The 21,632-nt window shown below is 43.2% G+C and overlaps 1 protein-coding gene across 4 annotated transcripts in view; it reads right to left on the bottom strand.

Annotated features, from left to right (window-relative positions):
- The window catches only part of ATXN1 (ataxin 1), a 445,788-nt gene that overhangs the window by 150,999 nt on the left and 273,157 nt on the right, over window positions 1–21,632 (bottom strand). For 3 of the 4 annotated variants that reach the window (XM_068160811.1, XM_068160813.1, XM_068160812.1), the window contains one exon: window positions 14,663–14,799. The gene's annotated coding sequence lies outside the window, so the exon portion shown is untranslated. Of the gene's footprint in view, window positions 1–14,662; window positions 14,800–15,188; window positions 15,327–21,632 lie in introns of those variants that run through there. The other variant, XM_068160814.1, reaches the window with a different exon arrangement.

Below are 21,632 nucleotides of genomic sequence, written 5' to 3'. Positions count from 1 at the left end.
TTTTAAGGGATTATTTTTTTACTTGGCTCCTTTCCCAGACCTGGCTCAGAGCATGACTACACAACGCTTATGTCAGCACAAGGAAGCCATCTAATGAGTACTCACGGCGGGGGGGGGGGGGGGAAGGTGGTGGCAGGAGTGCTGCCTTCACCACCCTGACCACCTTAATGAGCTTGTAAAACAACAGCCTATGGACAGCAGGTTAAAAAGTCACAGAGCTTCAATTAACTGAGGAAGTCAGATGAAATTAAAAACAGTAGTCCTACACACATACAGGTGATCGACTCACTACCATGTCAGGCTGCCAAACACAGTGAAAGTGTGGAGCCTTCTCTTGAGGAAAAGGAACCCCATGCTCAGCTCCACCACAGCCCCAGCACAGAAGGACGCCTGGCACACTCTCAGAGAAAAATTTTACTCTGTACCAGTTCCTAAGCAGATTCACAGAAAACATGCACCTCATGAAACACTGGTATGCGGAAATTATGCGTTCTCTTATCATGTTCTCCTTGCTCCGTGTTCTCACAACACCACTGAAAAGCCCAGCCCCAACTCACAGTGGAAGCAAGAAGGGAAGAAAGAGAGGTGTAAATGTGAACAAGGAAAAAGCCTTCCCCAACGGAGTATGGGTACAAAGCCACTACAACAGACAGTGTAACCCTAAACACACACTACATGGAGACAAAAATCCATGCTCAGTGCTCCTGGTGCTTGTGCTGACCTGTGTGCTATTATTACTCTGGCAGCAATCAGTGAGCCTGCCATGAAAACAAAGGATGTTGGGCTTGCTATCGATCCTCATAATTCCTGTCTAAGTACAGTCATATCATCCTGAAATGAAGCCCAAAAGGACACTGTTACTCCGGGACAGAGCTGCTTTTGGAAGATGAGTCAAAAGCAGTTCCACAAACTTAGATCTCTTCTTGAGATTGCCAACAATTTTTTCTGGCCATACTTTCTGATCCTTAATGTATTTTCTTTGCTATTGCTAAGAGAATGAGCCACACAAATAAAGAGAAATCTGACTATCCCGGAAATTATGTAACTGACTATACACAGAGGGCTGTCAAATATGCACAAAGCAAACTAACTGAAATAATATGATTTCCACCCCCCACCCCCACTTCAATACCCTTCATTTATAGTCACTGTAAGTGTTAAGGTAGCAACAGTAAGTGGAACAATTTTATACAGCGCTTTCCAGACTGAGACAGCTATTCTACAAAGCCAGGCTACATGGGGCCTTGAGCAACCTGGTCTAGGAGGAGATGTTCCTGCCCATGGCAGGGGAGTTGGAACTAGATGATCTTTAAGATCACTTCCAACCCAAAACACTCTATGATTCATGATTCTATGATCCTCCTGTGCAGTAGACAGTTCCTGTAGCTCACTCTGCATTATGGCAACAGAGCAAGGTACCTCAAATTAAGCCTGGAGCAGTAACTGTTCCCTAGAACAAGCACTAAAACCTAGACTAATGAGCGGCTGTGTCCACAGCCAGATCAACTCCTCCTCTCCAGTAAAGTCTGGACATCACTAGCTGGTAGGCAGAAACACATGCCTCTTGATGGTACATCTCTTGCCTCCCAACAGAAGCACCCAGCAGCTTAAGCAGTGAATGCATTTTTTTCCCAACCCCTGCTCCAAAAATTGTATCATTTTGGGATGGAATACATGCAGAGGACCTCCTAGACACTACAAGGAATGAGGCTTCTGATTGCAAAGCCTTGGAAAAACACTGGGTAAGAAATATGCACTGCTATTAGTACAAGGCTCATGGGGATGAGCAGAAGCCTTGACTGACAGCACTGCTTCCCTTCCATTGTTCATCAATCACAAAGAAAAAAACACTCAGTTGAAACGAACCAACAACAGCACAAAACCAACCAAAACACATGGGAAAAAACCAACCACCATGAAATGCACCAAACTCACAACATGTCCAATCCAAACAAAGAAACACAAAAAATAAACCCATCCTGACCACCCACTGTATTTTATGTTCATTTTTGTCACCCATTACAATTCCCGTGATGTTAATAATGTGTACAGTCACAAATAAACTCAAGAGCACCCAGTAAGACACATGATGAGAAGGTCAATGCATACCACCAGCCATGACATGTCACAAACACTGAGAAGATATTTAGACTAGAATAAACCAAACCAGTTTGGAAGAGACCTTCAAGATTATCACGTCTAACCCATCAACCAATCCAACCCAACCAAACAACTAACCTCATGAACACCTCCAATGACGGCGACTCCACCACCTCCCCAGGCAGCCCATTCCAACGGGCAATCACTCTCTCTGTAGAGAACTTCTTCCTGACATCCAACCTAAATCTCCCCTGGTGCAGCCTGAGACTGTGTCCTCTTGTTCTGGTACTGGCTGCCTGGGAGAAGAGACCAACATCCACCTGCCTACAACCTCCCTTCAGGTAGTTGTAGAGAGTGATAAGGTCACCCCTGAGTCTCCTCTTCTCCAGCCTAAGCAGCCCAAGCTCCCTCAGCCTCTTCTCATAGGGCTTGTGTTCCAAACCCCTCACCAACTTTGTTGCTGTTCTCTGGACTCGTTCCAGCAAGTCAACATCCTTCCTAAACTGAGGGACCCAGAACTGGACACAGTACTCGAGGTGTGGCCTAACCAGATAACACAACTCAGCAGACTAAGCATCACTCAGTACCAGTCATTATATTTTTGCATCCAAAACTAGGCCCAAAAATACATACAAAAACACAGATCCCAAGCATGGTTTAAAAACAATAGCCCCAAAGAGAACACATGACACTAGTTCAAGTGTTAAAACAAATTGTCCATTGTGGCTGGGAAACAGAAGAACATGGCCCTGAAAAAAGATGATACCAACCCTGACCTAACAATTTCCAAGTGTTCATATTTAACATACATTCTAGTATACTCATGAAACAGCATAGTAAAAAATAATAATAAAGGGGGGGGGGGGGGGGAGGGTAAGTAAATAAAATAAATCAAAGACATGAATCGGAAGAAATGTGGGCTAAGAAACATTAAGAGATTTTGTGTACATGAATGTGAAATTAACACAATTCCTACTTCAGGTCTCTTAGAGCACCCTTATGTTTTTCATACCTCAGTTTCAGAGGTGGGTTTGTTTGTTTGTTTTGGGTTTGGTTTTTTTGTTGGTGGTGGTTTTTGTTTGTTTGTTTGTTTTCCAGGCATGGTTTTAGAATAGAACAGAATAAACCAGGTTGGAAGAGACCTTCAAGATCATCGCGTCCAACCTATCATCCAACACCACCTAATCAACTAACCCATGTAACCAAGCACCCTGTCAAGTCTCCTCCTGAACACCTCCAGTGATGACGACTCCACCGCCTCCCCGGGCAGTCCATTCCAATGGGCAATCACTCTCTCTGTGTAAAACTTCCTCCTGACCTCCAGCCTGAACCTCCCCTGGCACAGCCTGAGACTGTGACCTCTTGTTCTGGTGCTGGCTGCCTGGGAGAAGAGACCAACCTCTGCCTGTCTACAACCCCCCTTCAGGTAGTTGTAGAGAGCAAGAAGGTCACCCCTGAGTTTCCTCTTCTCCAGGCTAAGCAGCCCCAGCTCCCTCAGCCTCTCCTCATAGGGCTTGTGTTCCAAGCCCCTCACCAACTTTGCTGCCCTTCTCTGGACACGTTCCAGCAAGTCAACATCCTTCCTAAACTGAGGGGCCCAGAACTGGACACAGGACTCGAGGTGTGGCCTAACCAGTGCAGTGTACAGGGGCAGAATGACCTCCCTGCTCCTGCTGGCCACACTGTTCCTGATGCAGGCCAGGATGCCATTGTCCCTCCTGGCTGCCTGGGCACACTGCAGGCTCATGTTCAGCCTACCATCAACCAGAACCCCCAGGTCCCTCTATGCCTGGCCGCTCTCCAGCCACTCTGACCCCAGCCTGTAGCTCTGCATGGGGTTGTTGTGGCCAATGTGCAGAACCCGGGACTTAGATGTGTTCAATCTCATGCCGTTGGACTCTGCCCATCTGTCCAGCCTGTCGAGGTCCCTCTGCAGAGCCTCTCTACCCTCCAGCAGATCAACTCCTGCCCCCAGCTTGGTGTCATCCGCAAATTTACTGATGATCGACTCAATGCCCTCATCCAGATCATCAATAAAGATGTTAAAGAGCACAGGGCCCAGCACTGATCCTTGGGGCACACCACTAGTGACTGGCTGCCAGCTGGATGTGGCACCATTCACCACCACTCTCTGGGCTCAGCCATCCAACCAGCTCCTAACCCATCCGAAGAACTGTTTAGAACCCATTTAGAAGAACTGTTGCCTCTAAGAGTGAACTGCCTTCCAATTCACACAACACATTTCCACTGATTACAGTCAGCTTCAGTTTAACTACAAATACAATGAAAAATCTGAGATAGTTTGATGCCTTTATTTTCCACTGTTATTTTTTCCTATGTATTATTAGGCTATTCATAATGAATGTCAAATGAACATCATTTTTTTTAATTAACATGTAGGACAAACAAAGGCTCTAATATTATACAAACCTATTTGATGCAGAATACTAGATGTATGGTTTAGGCCTCCATTTTTTCAGACTATTATAACTTAATTCGGCCCTCTTTTCATTCCATTAGTGCTCTCAACAGCTTATTAACATAAAGCAGAGCCTTGCTAATTTGCAACCATGTTTAGGATACCTACTCTAAATTAATGGAAGAAACCAGTACATTCCTCAATCAACAAAAAGGAACAGAAAAGATTGCTGTGGCAATCCTAAATGGTGTTTCAATTACTCACACAAATCTCTGTAATGCATTGCTAAATGTGATATACAGCATATTGATTTCCCCCCCCTCCCCCCCCTTTCTAAGTCTCAGCTCCCATGTTCAGGAAGATGGTTCCTTTGAGGAATACAAATGAGGCATCTCAAGACTTTTTTGTATTTGGTTTTACATACTCAAATGCTGTCCTGCTTTGCTCCAGAATACTGCAAGATAACTTGCTCTCCAGTACTCTCTGCTGAGAGCAGACTCACACAGAAAGTCATACAACATCACACCACCTGTAACAGACCACACAACACAACTGTGGGGCAGGAGTACCTCACTATCACTTCAGCCGTGGCCAACAATCAAATTCCTAGAGCTGTTGCTTGAAAGGGGAGGCAGCCAATATCCCACATTTTGGCATCTCACTGAGAAAACAAGGATAAATAATGAGCTAGAGAGTATCTCTGTGAAGAGAAGCCATGATCTCAATTCCAGGCCTGCCTTGCCAAGCCACTCCTCCTTTTACAACAAGACATAAAACTCCGTGCACCTTCTGCATTCAGCTGTCCAGGCTATGCCATTCCCATTCATAGCCCACCCTGTAGCTTCATGGAGGTAGTAACTATGCCTCTCAACCCGGGAGAGGCATCAGGAGCAGAGACAAAGCTTCAAAACCCATGAGTGCAATTCTGGGAAGACATGGAGTTTCATGTGTTTCAGAAGGAAGTCTCAAGTCTACAGAGTTCAAAAAATACAGCCCCTTTTCATGTCAGCAGGGGAAATAAAGGGTTAACAAGCCACCACTGCTTATTTATTCATCTCACCCCTCCCTTATTTAGCAATTTCCTCCTTAAGTCCTGGCATCTCTTCTCCATTTCCCTCAACATTTTGGGTCCCTTTCCTCCAGAGATTATCAGCTGCTGGAAGTTCTTCCTTCCCTCCACTGCCCACATTCCAGTCTTTGTCCTGGTTCCCTGCAATGCTCAGCTTCTGGTTGATCTCCATTCTCACTCTAAATTTATTGCTCTCCTGCTCTTCCCAGTTTGAGAAGCAGGTTTTCAATGAGCTGCCCTCACCAGCCAGGAGCAGAAGCAGTACATGGAAGCTATAAAGAACAGCTCATGAACACCAGCCACCAGAAGAGCATTAGAAACTGAAGGTGGAAATGCATGCTGTGTGTCTTATTTAGTTCAAAGCTGAAATGTTTCTGTCTAGGATGTCTGTTTGTACCTCAAGTCACAAAGAAGCCATTAGTACCAATAATGTGTCATTACGGGGGCGTAAGCAGCGACTCTGCAGCTAAGGTTAATGTGAGATGCATAATTTAAAGCAGAACTAAAATCCCTCCATTTCACACTTTAGTGACTGAATTCAAATCATTCTTCAAATTTGACACAGCTGCTCTTAAGGGGACACTGGCATTACTTTGTTGTTGTTGTTTGGGGGGTGCAATTTTGAGTGAAATACAAGCCACCTATTGAAGAAAAATAACACAACCATTTTAAACTGTTCCCACTACAGATTTCTTTTCACAACTTGGTATTTCATGAATTAAGACATGTCAGAATATGCCTGATACAGACCACTTCTGCAATTTAAAACCCTCCAATACTTAGAGTTAAACATTTTACTCATTGTAACTCTGTGACTCTGCCAAGAACAGCTGACAACATTGCTTATCTTAAACATACCACATCACTTAGGTAACAGTAGTACCACACAATTCTCTCTGTCCTTTAGTATTTCTGCTCTCAGCACACTGCTAAAAAACAGAAGAGATGTAATCCTTGTTCTACGCACAGAAAACCAAGGCAAAGACAGAAGGATGCTGTGGTTCAACAAGTGCCTCAAGCTGGTCCAAGTCTCCCAATTCCACTGATAATTTGTTTTGTCAGGCAACTTCCCTCAGCACAGCTGATAAAACACAGAAAATAATTAAGCAAAAACTCACCACAACATAATGAAGTGGCGTGACAGGGAACTCTCGATGCTGCTGAAGCGGAGATGCAACACCTCCCTATCAAACACCTCCCACCTTTTACTGTGTGTTCCTCAAAACAGCTCACATAATGCTAACTAAATGCATGGAGGCATACAACAATTTCTGTCACCTGACACAATTCAAATTTGTTCTGAATTTAAAATACTGCAGTTCAGTACATAGACACCCTTCGGAGAAATGCCCTCCATGGTAAAAATGGTAATGGAATGGGAAAAGAGGGAGAGTAAAAAAAAAAAGGGGGGGGGGGAGGGGGTGAAGAAAGAAAATTCCAAGAAATCTTTGACTCATCCATTGTTATTCATCAGGTTTTTGGAGCAGAGAATGGAATGCCGTCAAAGTAAGACTGACAGCGCTATTTTCTGATCTCTAAGTGATGTCAATCCTTTACAAAGCTACAAATGCTGAAAAAAATGTTCTCTACAAAATTCTAAGAATGACTCTTACATTTTGTTAGATTGGAAGGGAGTTGGGGGGGGGAACAGAGCTAAAGGAGGCACCTGAAATTCAACTCCTGCGTAGGTGTGCTATTGAATACTGAGAGTATTAGGCTTCACTGCTTTGTGCCATCTGTGACTCAGACCTGCTGCCACAGGTGTCAAGAGACCTGGGACCTATCTGGAGCTCTGTAGAAATCTCCTGCTTTGTGGTTAGTATTGGATTTTAAAATGGTAAAAAAATTCAACCTCAAAGACAGGGAAAAAGCAGGTTTGCACACTCAGCACAGACCTGAATTTGACTGATGTTACAGTCCAGTCAACCCTCACCTAAGAAACCAGATTTTTCTACTGTTTAATTCTTAAGGTTTTCAGAACAATGCGACGTCAACTAAGTCATAACAGCCAAAATGGCTTCAATACAGTTCTGAGAATAACACAGCTATTCTGACATGGCCAACACACTATTTTTAATTGTGGCTCATTAAAGATGCAATAGAAGAAGAATTATATTCACTTCCAGCACTGATCCATCAATGCAGTGAGATAATTATTATGGTGCTGTATCATACATAAAGCAATATTTATGTACAGTGGTTTAGGTAATCTAATGGAAAGGCAGAAAGCAGTGATTCATTCCTTGATCTATCTGTTGCTGCAACATGGCTTTTGCCCAAGCAGGCACACACAAGTGATTGGTTTCAAATGCTAGTAAAACAGAGATCTGGAAAATGAAAAAAGACAAGTCAGCTGAAATGTCAAACAAACAAAAAAAAAACTTAATCTGGTTTGCAGATGAGAAGTACTTTGCAGAACAGCATAGAACTGCAGGCCTCTGAGGTAATTTAAACCAAATGCAGACTGAAACTGAAGCATTTTGGTGAGTCAGCACAGTAAGTAAAAAGACACTGAAATTACATGTGAGGAAAGTGCAATCCTTTCTGTATAACACACTGTATTTTATTCCAAATTTACCAGAAAACAAATTACTTGCCTCCTTTGTGTTGTGCCTCCTTCATTTCCTTTTGGACTCAACCGCTACCTTCCAGAAAATAACGGGAGGCTGACTAGCTGTGAACTCTGATGTCTAGGACTTTAATTTCCCTTTCACACAAAAATTCATCTTCAGACCACAAAAATGTTAATAAACAATCATTGGTACGAATGCTACTGACCATCTTCCAAGTTAAGATTACTTTCCTCTGGAAGTAACATTTTTTAAAATAATAGTGATAATGGTTAAAACCCAAACTGGAGAGACTCATTACAGGCTCTGACAGGGTTAGATGCCTGCCAGATTCTACCATTCCAGAGGCTTCAGCCACCTACAGCTTGGTGCAAACCAGGACTTGAGTTTTAAATATGCTTACAGTAAGTCAAAGAAAGCTCAGCCTCCTATCTGCCTCAAACATTTTTAAAACCATAGGAGTTTTTTAAACTTACAAAGCAATTTTCATCTTCATTTTCATCTCATTCTTGCCTCATACTTTCACAGGAACGTAATTCTGTGAAAGCCACAACAATTGCTGGTTCAACGGAACACTCTGAGTGCTTTCTGAGATAGATTTGTATGGACAGACGTGGGTAGGAATGAATAATCCAAAAATATCCACAATAGATAATGAGTAGAGTCTACCAAAAAAATACCACGTACTGCAAATGCAGCCCAAATTGGAACGAATGCCTACAGTAGCAACAGCACAGGAAGAGCAAAATGTTATTGTACATTACTGGCACACAGCCTGCAATTACAAAAAATTCTGCAGTATTCCACAGTAACAGCGTAAAATATTATCACTTCAAACAAAGCAGCTGCAGCACCCTGCCCACAGCAACCATGCTGCAGAGAATCAGGGCAGGAGAGGGCAGCCAGCTGCCGACGGACTCCCCGCTGCAAAGTATGAGCCACCGCAGGGTCGCCAAGCCCTCAGGACAGCATCTTGCACCCACAGCTCCACTCTGTCAGGGCATGAAGGGCTGTGGCTTGGCAGCCAAGAGCTCCTGCATGGGCTCCAGCTGCCCAGCCCTGAAGCTGAGGGGAAGCACACTGATAGCTCTGCATTCAGGCTCTTGCCGTAGTATCCCTTCTGCCAAAGTTTTTTTCACAGTGTCTTGGGTTCAAAAAAATCTTCCTCACTCCAGCTCTCTGCACTAACCCCTGTCACCTGGCCCCTCTAGCACTGTGAACAGGTTATAACAGAGGGCAAATAAGAGGCTCCCAGGCATGGGCCAACACACACTGCTGTTCTGATGGCTACCATTTGCTTTCCTGGATGGTGAGCAGCTGCTCTGTTACATACCAGTAAAATGGGACACAAGTGTACATGAATTTGCAACACTCTTCTTGACCACTCTGCTCAAGGACCACCAGCACCAAGCACAGTGTCATCAAAGAAAACAGAAAAAACCAGAAAATTACAATAAAGTCTGCTCACTGGCATGCACAGCACACAAATCAGTAGACCTTGCTCATCCTTTGTAAAAACAACACAGAATCATAAAGTTATTTCCAACCGCAACAACTGTAAGATCACTGAGTCCAACCATTACCTAATTACCAAGTCTGGTGCTAAACCATGTCCCTTAGCACCACAGGCACCTTTTAAACACCTTCAGGGCCAGGGATTCTATTGCTTCCCTGATGAACCTGTTCCAGCATTTGGGAACCCTTTCAGTGAAGGATTCTCTTCTAAACTTCCCCTGGTGCAACTTGAGGCTGTTTCCTTTTGTCTTATCGCTACTTGGGAGAAGAGACTGACCCCCACCTTGCTACAACCTCCTTTCAAGGAGTTGTAGAGAATAAGAAGATTCCTCTCAGTCTCCTTTTATCCAGGCTAAACAATTCCAGTTCCCTCAGCCACTCCTCACAAGACTTGTGCTCTAGACTCCTCACCAGCTTCATTACCCTTCTCTGGACCTGCTGCAGCACCTCAATGGGTGAACACAGTGTCCTCACCAGTGCTGAGAACAGGAGGTCAGTCACTTCCCTGGTCTTATTTCTCACGCAGACCAGGATGAAACACCTATCACATTTGGTCTCTACATGGATCAGTGGAAAATGGCCACCTAAGGAGTTAAATTTTGTCCAAACCTGATGTGCTTGCAACCTGAGGAAAAGAAATATAGAACCCTGAACAGTGAGGTTTGTGGAGAAGGAAACACTTTTCAAATTACTTATTTCTGACTCAGGCTGCAAACAGACAGATCATCCAGACCCCAATCTGCAGTGCCTGAGCTTTGTCTTAGCTTGCCACCTCAGGTATTTGGCATTTCCCCACCGTGTGACAACTCTGAGGTTACTTTTGAAACACCCAAATATTGTTTGGGCAGTATCTTTTAGAGGTATCTGAAGCATCATGAGCTTTCCATATTGCAAACCAGAAAGATGATGTTTTTCAGCAGGGTGCAAATTAACTGCCATACCTAAATAATTCCCAGTTCACCAGCACTTATCACCTTTCCTATACCAGCATTTCTCTGCCAAACACATATTTCTCTGCTGTAGCACACATATGCAATAAGCTGCAGTAATATATGCAGTAGATTGAAATTCTGCATTTGTGTACCTTCATAAGCCATTCACTGGCTTATGGATTCCCAGTTCCACAGGGAGTGCTACAAATCCACATAAAGTCTCTGGGTGCTGGATTTGACTCTCTGACCTATGCAACGGAATGTGTAAAGTAGAACATAACCAGATACCTCTTTAGTAAGTGCACACAGAGACTGAAAAGCCCTAAAAATGTTGTGTCCAGGTTCAAAGGAGAAGAATAAGAACAGTGTTCTTTATCAGACAAGGAAAGAAAAGTTTAGTGTTAAGTCTTTATGAACTTCTTGTGTGCAACGCCCTAATTCGTCATGTCTGTACTTCAGCTACAGTACCATGAGAAAGTGCTTGTTAGGAGGTGGGAAGTCCAGCAATTGTGGCCTGGCTTGCTCCATGCCAGGCTGACCAACTGTTTCTTGGTGTCTGCTAAAATTCCAAGGTCCAACCTCCAAAGCCTCCGCTGTGATTCCAAAGACCTTCATCAAGAAGGGAGGTCTAACTTCTCAGAAGAAAAACTCCTCTGCAAAAATAGGAGATGGCTGTATAATGGTCACCACCATGGAGGTGCCTCCATACACCCTCAGTGGGTATGTCCTGGCTATAGTGGCTTGGAGAAAGTAACTGCTGTGCTTACACAATAACCTTCTAATGAAGAGAATGGTGGGTGAGAAAAAGGCAAGATCTTCTTTAAAAGTCTCAATTTAAAAAATTCTGGCTACTTTGATTTTATGGAGTAAGTTAAAACCACTCGGCATTAGAAACTGTGTGAACTACTGACTTCAGATCTGGATCCTGCCTTCTGTGAAGCTGCTGGTGGGCTTGGATCCAAGCTCTTATCTACTCCATACTAAAATGACTTACACCATACGTCCTTTATAATAAATAGCCTCACAGTGAGGCAGCACAGTATTGGCATGGTTCGTATTTACATCACTCTTTTGAAAGCCAATGCACATGGTTTAAGGAAAGTGTTGGAAATATTACAGCTTTGTAATGTTCTGCCTTATGTGGTTTACAGCTCCTACATTCAACGGCTGCATAAGCCTCGTGCATTTTCATGTGACATGTTAAGTGGTGTGAGTCTCAAGTAATAGTCTCAGGTGCTGAGTAGAATGGACACAGTGGCAGCAGCACAGGCATGGCCATGTTCCACCGCCACAGCGCCCTGGGCTATACCACTGCACTTTCCCAACTCCCCACAGCAAAGCTCTCCACTCTTTCTCCTCACCCTCTCCTCTTTACAAAGGCTCATACACACAGAAACAAATGAACAATTCCATTATATGCCTGGCAGCTCGTGCCCTTTCTTTCTGATTCACAACAGAGAAGCCCCATTGAAAAGATCCAGATAGAGGGGCAAAAGGAATGTAAAACTCTAAGCAAGACTCTGGCAAACACACATATTATCAAGCCTCATTTCCACTTAACACAAGTTGCTTTGGGAACTAATGCAGCAGACTTGAGGGGAAAACACAACCAACCAACCTCTTTTTCCACTAGCTGGGATGGGGATTAGGGAGGGGAGAAAGGGGAAGAATTAAAATCGAACCGGTGCCATCTTTTTTGAAGAGCTCCACAAAACACATAGTTTAGGAGAGCTGAGGAGCAAGGACAGGGGACAATTTGTGGCTGATCACTGCCATCTGAACATGGCATGCTGACAGCTGAAAGAAGAGCAGAGAAAGGCAAAACAAAACAGGCCATGTGTTTCATCTGGGCAGACTCAGTCCTGCATATTCACTCCCAGAAAAGAATAAAAGGCAGCAAAAAATTATTCCCTCCTCTTGATCAGCTTGGCACCCACAAAACTCCCTGACACACACCACAGGACCTTCTCTGGGCACACGAAAGGGGGCATTATTTGTTCACATAGTGAAAAAATAATCAAGAAAGGGCAGAAATAGTGGTACAATTTAATGTATCTTAAAATGCATCTTTCACGACCAAAGAATGTCTCTTTCCTTAATACTCCTCAAATGAGCTCCTGCACTCTCCAACACACAGAAGACTAAAAGAAGATTTAGTGGTTTTGTGACTGCAGAGAGCTGATCAAATGCTTACAAAGGCCATACAAATGTTATGAAGATACTTCCCCCTCAAATTCAAATCCTCAGGAGCAACGAGAAGACAAATGTGAAAGGAAAATCAGGCACATGATCCTGGTCTGACATCAATGAAAGGAGGACACGAATAACAGTATTTTGACTTACGCTCTGCAGAGCTGAGTATGAATGCTTGCCACCAGGACAGTGGACAGAAAGAAGGCAAAGATGGACTGGGAGCAATCACATGTGGGTTGCGGCAGCACAGCTCTTCTCTCACTGATTTGGTCAGGACTGTTGCCCTACACCTGAAACAGGGCTTGCTCCAGGGAAAAAAGCATTTATGCAACTGAGCTACAGGGATGGTGAGAGAGAGGGATAGATAAGACCTGGAGACACTAAAAGCCATGGAGCAGCAGTGTCAAACAGATTTGCATTAACACCTCATTTAACAACTACAAAAATCACCTCAGATTCCTGCTGAAAGAGTCTTGTATTCCTGCCTGGCCTCACAGTCCCTAGTGCAAGTCAAAAGGAGCTGGCTACACTAATTTGCAAAAGTTTTGAACATTTTGGATAAATCAGTACAAATGTCTACAGGACTGTTACAATTTCGTAAGCAATGGCTGTCTGCTGACCAGAAAGGAAATACTGAGCTCCCTGCAGTGATCCTGTTGATTACAAAAGAAACTTAATAGCTTAATTCCTACCAAACAAATACAGAGCAATCACCAGGGCTGGGTAATGCTCTGCTCTCTTCTGAAACCTGGTAAGCAACAAATGTCTGCAAATGCTACGAGCTGGAGGTTTTTGATATTCTGTACACCTGTGGGCTTGTATCCCCTGCCCCTTCTATGTTATCTGGATCTTTACCACTCTGCAGGTTTCTTAATTTTTCTCCTCCAGCACACTTGTGGGGTAGAATGGAGTAAATAACTTCACATTTTTATTTAAGAAAGAAGCTGGAAGGTATTAGTTTTAGTTTATGCAGCATTTTCAGTGGTTAAAAGTTTTATGAGTGTAACATTTTCTATTTACTAGACCAAAAAAAAACCCTCAGAGGTCGTTCTTCTCTAATGAGAAATAAACCCAAACCAAACGACTCGGGGGGAAAGGTGAGCTTTTCCCTGTGACTCACCATTGTCTTTGTTACAAAAAATTATTAACTCAGGACAGCACAATTCGGCCTCAGTCAGGGCAAGTCTTAGTTCGGCTGCTATTCAAATATCCAAGTGCAATTTGCAACTCTGGTTATGAAAGGGGACATTATTTTCTTCATACATTTAACTCTGCCTGCTCAGAGACAGACGGATGAAGCAATTAAGACAGACGTATTATTAAAACTGGTGTAGAACTTACAGGCTGTGTTAAGAAGTTTGGTATTTCAATGAGGTGTTTAAACACAAAAATGAGAACTATGTAATTAATACAAAAATATCACTTAAGAATGCTGTCAAATCAGATTACTCATGACATTATCACTAACAGTAAGAGAATTGTAAATGCATTTTTCTGGCTGTGCATTGTATGCTCTTCAATAGCTTTCCTCTGCAGAGTTCCTGTATCATATAGATTCCACTTTTGGAAATATTCAGGCACATGCCTAACTTTCCTGGAGAATAGCCTCATTGATTTACACAGGGTTTAACCCTTATAAATGTTGGAACAATTGCTTGTTGGTGGGTTTGGACCTCGCAGGGCCAATTTTCCAAACTGTAAGTGCATTGCACATTTTTACTGCTGCTTCTGGGTTTGCCATTAAGCTTCTCTCCCATCTAGTTTTATTGCCTTCAATAGAAACATCATAACACTCTGAGGTAAATAATTATTAACTTAATTATAAACTAACTGTAACTTAGGAGAAGATCTTCCAATCACTTACCTCAGATCATGCGAGTGTTTCAAGAGGTGATTGCAGATCTCTTTTTTTTTTTTACCCCCCTCTCTCACTGGAGATGTTGCAGCCTTTTTTTTTCCTCTGATGTTTTGCAGTAAAACTTTTTTCCTGTGCTCCAGGATCTTAAACAAAAACAAAACAAGAAATGCTCAGAATGAAAATGTCATTTCAAGCAACTGGTAGGTGGCACAGGGGAAATCCCTGACCTTTCTCTGATATATAGTTCATTATCTAAAGCAAGTGTGATAACTACCCCCAGCAGATGCAGCATGAACATTCTTTTGTAGGCTGTACTTTAAAAAATAAACTAAACCATAACAAAGCAAGCCAACAAAACCAAACCAAACAAAAACACACACACACAAAAACCAAACCCCAAACCCCCACTCTGTTAGACCATTGAAAACTATGTTATTTTCTAAATCTGCAAGATAGTACACTACAAGCATTCATTTAAAGCACAAACTACTATGAACTAATTTATGAAGATGAGAAGAAAGCCCAGACTTACAAATAGTAAGAAAAAATCATTATGTAAAGTACCAAACTGTTACATGGGAGAGCAATCGTTGGTTTTATTATTACTACTACCCACTGTTATTACCACTAATAATACACATATGGCCAACACCCTGAATCCTCACTGAGTTACTCTAGTATTTCTGTAGTAGAGGCATGGGGAAGCAGTGGCCATGCTGGAGAAGCAATCTGGCATTAGCACTGCAAAACCCAGCCCGTCTGAGAGAGAGGAAGGAAGGGAGGAGGAGCAACAAAGCAAATGAGTAAGAGAAACTGGCAGGTCTCTAATACAATCAATTCTGACATTCTCCACCATCACCAAAAAAGGTCTGAAGTGTTTTGAATTTTCACGAGTGCTGCTACCACAACACTTTCTCACTGCCCCTCCTCCCTTTCTCATACCTGCAGCAAGGCAGGCCAGGAGCTGGCTGGGTATGTAAGCCTCCAAACCAGGCTCTGTCAGCAGGAAAATCCCCTGGCTACAAGAAGGAAACACTGCCAGCCAGTGCAGAGTTCACTTTCCCTCTGAGAGCGCAGTCTTGCATTTGCACGGCCCCTCTGGATTACAGGCATCTCAGTTATTTCTATACAAATAGTTTTTAGGACCAACAACTATGCTCATTCTTGCTCTGTAAAAAGCCTGAAAGACAAACAGTTCCCAGGGCTACACCTGTGACTACCCCATTGAAGCCAATAAACTTTCACAACACAGCAACAAGAAGGATTTGGCCTTGAGTGCATGTAAGCCAGACAGCTTTGGTTTTCTTCCTCAGTTAGGACAGACAGCACTGAAAAATATTTTCCATTGCTATTAATTAAGAAAGAGACATTATCTGCAGCCTTCTGTGGCTGTACATACTTCACAAAATACCCCTTTTCCAAAAAGCAGGCAGGAATTCAGTAGTACAGGTTTCTACATTGCAGTTTATTCCCACGCAGCCCCCAGAAAAAAAAAAACCTAAAACTCAGAGCAAAGACCAACATACAAAGGGGACAGATGGGCTTCCCCTGACACATGCACAGAGGCTGCACCTAGATGGTTACTCCCTGGAGTTGCTTACAGTACAAACCAGTCCAAAATACTCTCTTTAAATCACCCTGCTCCCCAACAACACTGTGCTTGTTCCTGCTTACGTAGCGTTGCTGCTTGCTAAAGGAGCTTGCTTCACTCAGCATGAGTAAAGGTTTCAACAGCCAAGCCTACAGACTTGCAGGAAGAGGATGAAGCCCTCTAAAGCTGTGACACAAATCCAGAGAAGGCTGGAAGTTCAAAGTGAAATGAGGACACACTGTCCATGACTCATACCACCTAGAAACTATTCTTAAATTAAGAAAAAGTGTTAGAGACTATTTTACGCAGCGTCACCCTGCTGAATCAAATAGGTTCTGCCTTTTTTCTTTCTTTCCCCAACTCAAATACAAGATGGCCAGGGATTCTATTTTAAAATGAAAATCATTATTAAACACTCCTGTTCTCACTTACATTTTTAAAGCTCTGTTTAAAGAGACAAATAATATTTGAGGGACAGATACAAAGCTATCCTCCAGGCTTTGTGTGTGACCTACGGGCAAACGCTTTAACACTTCCTGAAAGGCCGAAACAGCTTCGAATGACACTGAAGTTTCTGTATTGGAACTAAACTATGAGCATTTGGCAAGCAATGCACATTGTCACATAAACCAAATTTTCCTCTGCCTCAGTTTCCCCCTTCCACTTATAGCAAGATAAGAGTACTCCCCCATCTCAGAAGACTGATGGGAGGACCATGACAACCATGCCAATTTGGTGGATCACCTGGTAATGTGGACAAAGTTCAGGTATCTCTTAACTTCCATGAGACTGAAACTTCACACCCACAGAAACAGACCATGTGAACCAAAACGAAGAGCAAGATCTGCTTGTCTTTCTGAAACAGTTTTGCTGCATAGTTATTTCACAAATACGAATCTCTTCTCCCGGGTGCTCTCAGCAAGTGTGGGGGAGAGTGAATGGATTCACTGTAGTCACATAACAGCTTTACAGCTGCTGAAAAAAGGCCTATTGTAACCCTGAATTTTACTATCTTGAGTAGCATACATTAATTTGCTGTACAGCTTGCACTACCCACATGATCCTTACAAAAACAGGAGCAAGCAAATCAGGGATTGTCAAATTAAAAGAGATTTAACTGTGATGGGGGAAAATTTCTGGTTTAACAAAAAAACCAAACAAACACAAAAGAAACACAAAAACCCCACAAACAAACAAAACCAAACACACAAAGCAATGGTAACAATTCATACAGTAGAGCATAAACCACTAAAAATTCAGCATAACAAAAATACTTTAAACTGGTTCTGCCTTTTTTGGGTTTTTTTGCTACATCATGATACTGTGAGCCAAATTTCACAGTCAAAGGAAGCCTGCCACATACATGTGTGCTCTCCCCGCAGTCACTGTCCAGTCATGTCTTGTACCTCTGTGCTTTTATGGTATGTGCTCAGTCATTTGAATGGTATCAACACCAGCTGTGAACTCTTAATACAGAACTATTCAGCCGCACACAGAAAGCCTCACTCAACAGTCAGATAATGCTGGACTTAGCAAAAACACATTGACTGAGTAGATTTGACAGTTCCTTTCTAAATGTCTTGATTTTTCCTGTAGTATCTGTCGAGTCAGGGAGGAAGAACAGTCCTGAATTAGGCACATTCCTCCCAGCATTCAACTACTCCACTCTCCCCCTTCTGGAGAAATGAATGCAGCTTCAAACAAACTAAAGGAGTATTTTGTCAGCTCTTTCACTCTTCCCAGTGCAATAAATGAGGCGGCGCCCAGCTTCTCCGGTACCCAGCAGAGACAGATTAAGGCTCACTCTGAAGTACAAATCCCCCTTCCCCTTCCCCCAGATACAGCACTGACCTTGCCAGCTGTGAAGAAGCTGAATTCAGCCAGGATGCCCTGAGAACCTGCAGCGTGCTATACTGCTAACTCCCCAGAATGAAATGATGGTCAATCAGCACACATCTCCCCAGAACATGGTACTTCCCTCAAAAGCCACAAGACTGGACAAAAGCCAGGGGGCTTTCAGCCTTCCTAGCTTCAAAGATGCAAGAATACAACAGATGCAGTTCTGAGCTGAATTCAGAAGACTGAAATATTTTGTTTTTCAACAAAAGCCAAGACAGACAATACCCTTTGCTTTGGCAGCCTAGGACCTTAAGAAAACCTTAGCTATCATGAGAGTAGTAGCCTGATAAAATGCCACCAGTGGGACTTCTCGTTTCCCCCAGCCTTCCTTTCACAGAGATGCCTCTTTCAAAAGGTCAACGTGCTGAGCTGATTTTTCATTCTAGTCAATTCATACACTTGCTACATTAACACAGCTCTAATCAAAACCAATGAAAAATCACAGCAACAGAAAGAAAGAATCAAGTAAAGAAAGAAATGAACCCCAAGGACACACACTACAGAAAAACTTGGCTCTGACTTTTTTTTAACTGGGACAGGCTTGCCCACCTCCACGCCTGGGCAGCAGATGGGACTGCCAGGCTTGCTCACCATCTACAGGGCAAGCGGTTCTGAGGTGGACCTGGACAAAACCACTATAATACTACAACATGTGATGCGATAGGGCCAAGGCCATCCCAGAGCAAAATGCATTGCTAAAATACAGTCTCATTTTGGGGCAGGCTGTGAAGGATGAGGAAATGGCAGCACTGGGCTCACTGTGCATCTCCTGTCACAGGAACAGGAACTCTTCTTCAGGTCTCACAGGAATGGACCTGCTGCCCTCCTTTGCCTCTGCCTAGTACCTATCTCTGGTATGTATTATTTTTCTTGCCTTCTGCTCATAATCATGAGCACCCTAAATGCCCCTCTTTCCTTAACAGCTGAGAGTGATTTTATCACATGGAGTTTGGAGCCATGACACCTGGCCCACCCTCACTGCCCCATGCCTTGACACAGTTATTTCATCAGAGTGGTGTCAGGTCTTTCCAAGTCAATCACCTCTGGCCTCACCAGACACTGACTTCAGGCTCTTCTTGGTACCCTCTGAAGTGCCTCTTTATCCTGGCATCTAAGCATGGCACAAAGGCCTGCCACAAAGGCCTGAGAGACACTGACTGCACCACAAGTCAGGGGCCCCATCCTGCTATATGACTGCCTTCAACCTTCCTTAGCTTCTGAAAAACAGGATCACAAACAGATGAAGAGCTGAACACCGTCAACCAAGGCTCCCACTGGCCAAACTTGCTGGACAGTAACACCCTTTTGTAAAACCTCGGTGTGCTGCCCATGAAAAGCAGCAGGTGAGCATGTCTCTGTGCTAAAGGGCATGTAATGTTTATAAAGATATTTATAAAGAGCTATTAAGAGGTATGGTGTGATTTACAACATCCAGATACATTCCTGGGCCACATCAAAGGAAATGTGGTCAGGAGGTTGAAGGAGGTGATTCTGCCCCTCTACTCTGGAGGTGGAGACCTCACCTGGAATACTACATTCAGCTCTGGAGACCTCAGCACACAAAACACATGGACCTGTTGGAGTGCCTCCAGAGAAAGGCCACGAAAATGATGAGAGGGATAGAACAGCTCCACTGTGAGGACAAGGCTGAGAGAGTTGGGGTTGTTAGCCTGGAGAAGAGATTCTCTGGGGAGACCTTACTGCAGGCCTTCTAGTACTTAAAGAGGCCCATAAGAAAGATGGGGACAGACTTTTTAGCAGGGCCTATTATGACGGGGGATGAGGTTTTGAACTAGAAGAAGAGAGACTCAGACTAGATATAAGGAAGAAAATGTGTACAATTAGGGTGATGAGACATTGGCATAGGTTGCCCAGAGAGGTGGTAGATCCCACCCATGGAAACATTCAAGATCAGGTAGGATGGGGCTCTGAGCAACCTGATCTAGTTGAAAATGTCCCTGCTTACTGAGTGGCAGGTTGGACTAGATGAACTTTAAAGGTACCCTTCCAACCCAAACCACTGTATGACTCCGGATTCTTCAAGTGAAAGGCTCTAGAAAAAAGAAGACATTTCATGTTCTTTGGGACAGATGAGTCTGGTATTTTTTTCCTACTACCTTCTGCTTCACTTCCTTGGCTCACTTGCCTTCTAGCTATATGAGGCTGGATTTTGAGATGCAGTTGTTTGTTGCTATATAGAAATATTGCACAATCAATACTTCTTATACATTCACATAGCTCCACTGACACAAAGTACAGGACATTTCAGCAAAAACCTGCGGTGACCTTTGTTGTAAGGAACTTTGGAGGCCTCACCATAAGTTCTTTTTAGACAAGAAATCTGACTAAGCCACAACCACCTTAGCATCATTGTAGTTTGGTCTTACTTTTTGAGATCAACAGGACTATGCCAGCAGCTTAGCCAACAAGTAAATCTTCCAGGCAGAGGGAAATGTCCTCTGCCTAGATTCAGTGAGTTGCTTGGCTACAAAAGCTTGTTGACTTTTGTAGCTAAATCTGGTCTTTCAATCAGAGACAGGACACAGGGAAAGATTAAGCTTTTGTGTAAGTCTACTTGTCCAAACTTTTTTTTGTTCTTTTTTTTTTTCCCCAAAGCAAATCATTGTACTACTGCTTCTACTGTCTCTACTTTACTTCTACTTCCTTTTCTTCAGCACAAATCATAACATGAGCATTTCAGCAAATACCAGGTTTAGTAGTATACTCTCTGAGCTGCCAACTGTCAGATCCAGAAAGCAGGACTGTCACATCTGCCAGACAGGCTCTCACATCTACTCTTTAAGGTAACATCATATATTTTTCCAAGTCATCCTAGCAATAATATGACATTACATCTCACTATGCCATATGCTCCTTCTCTGCCTTGGGATACACATCATAAAGAACCTACACACCTTTATTTAAAGAATGCCCAGCCAGTGTCTAACCATCCTCCTCAATTTAAGGGCATAAGCACTGTCTCCAGTAGCATACACTCATGTTAGCAAGTCAGGCACAAACTGCTAGACACAGGTCACTCTTGGTTAAGAATCTAATGTGCATTTGGCATTGTATAAGCTCCTTAAAGAAGGCATGATCCTTCTTTCGGTAGAAGATTTCTTCTTTCTAACTTCTCAAAACAGCCTTCCTTCCCTGAGGCCTACTCACGCCAACCTTCCCCTTTCAGTAATAACTATGAAGAAAAGGGAAGAAAGAACATTAAGAAAGAAAAGTTATGAAATGTGGTTTACTCTCTTGTACAACTACAAGACCAGATCACTGAAAACCACCTTTCTTTCCATCCTTTCATTCCACAGGTCCACACAGAGTACAGCTGCCTTACTGCTTTTGTTCAGATCAAGTGTGTAGCTTTTGAAGCAAGTCTCCAGATAATTCACCCTACCTGGGCTTTTGAGTATACTGTGGGATCATGTGAATTTGGATCATGTGAACTGAATCATCATTGAGAGAGACTCACTCTTGAGA

The sequence above is a fragment of the Melanerpes formicivorus genome, unplaced genomic scaffold, assembly GCF_026170545.1.
Source record: "Melanerpes formicivorus ecotype bairdi unplaced genomic scaffold, bMelFor1.0.p_v2 SCAF_53, whole genome shotgun sequence".
In the NCBI taxonomy this organism is placed as follows: Eukaryota; Metazoa; Chordata; class Aves; order Piciformes; family Picidae; genus Melanerpes; species Melanerpes formicivorus.
The sequence above is the reverse complement of the archived record's forward strand: the minus strand, read 5'-3'. Positions and strand labels throughout refer to the sequence as shown.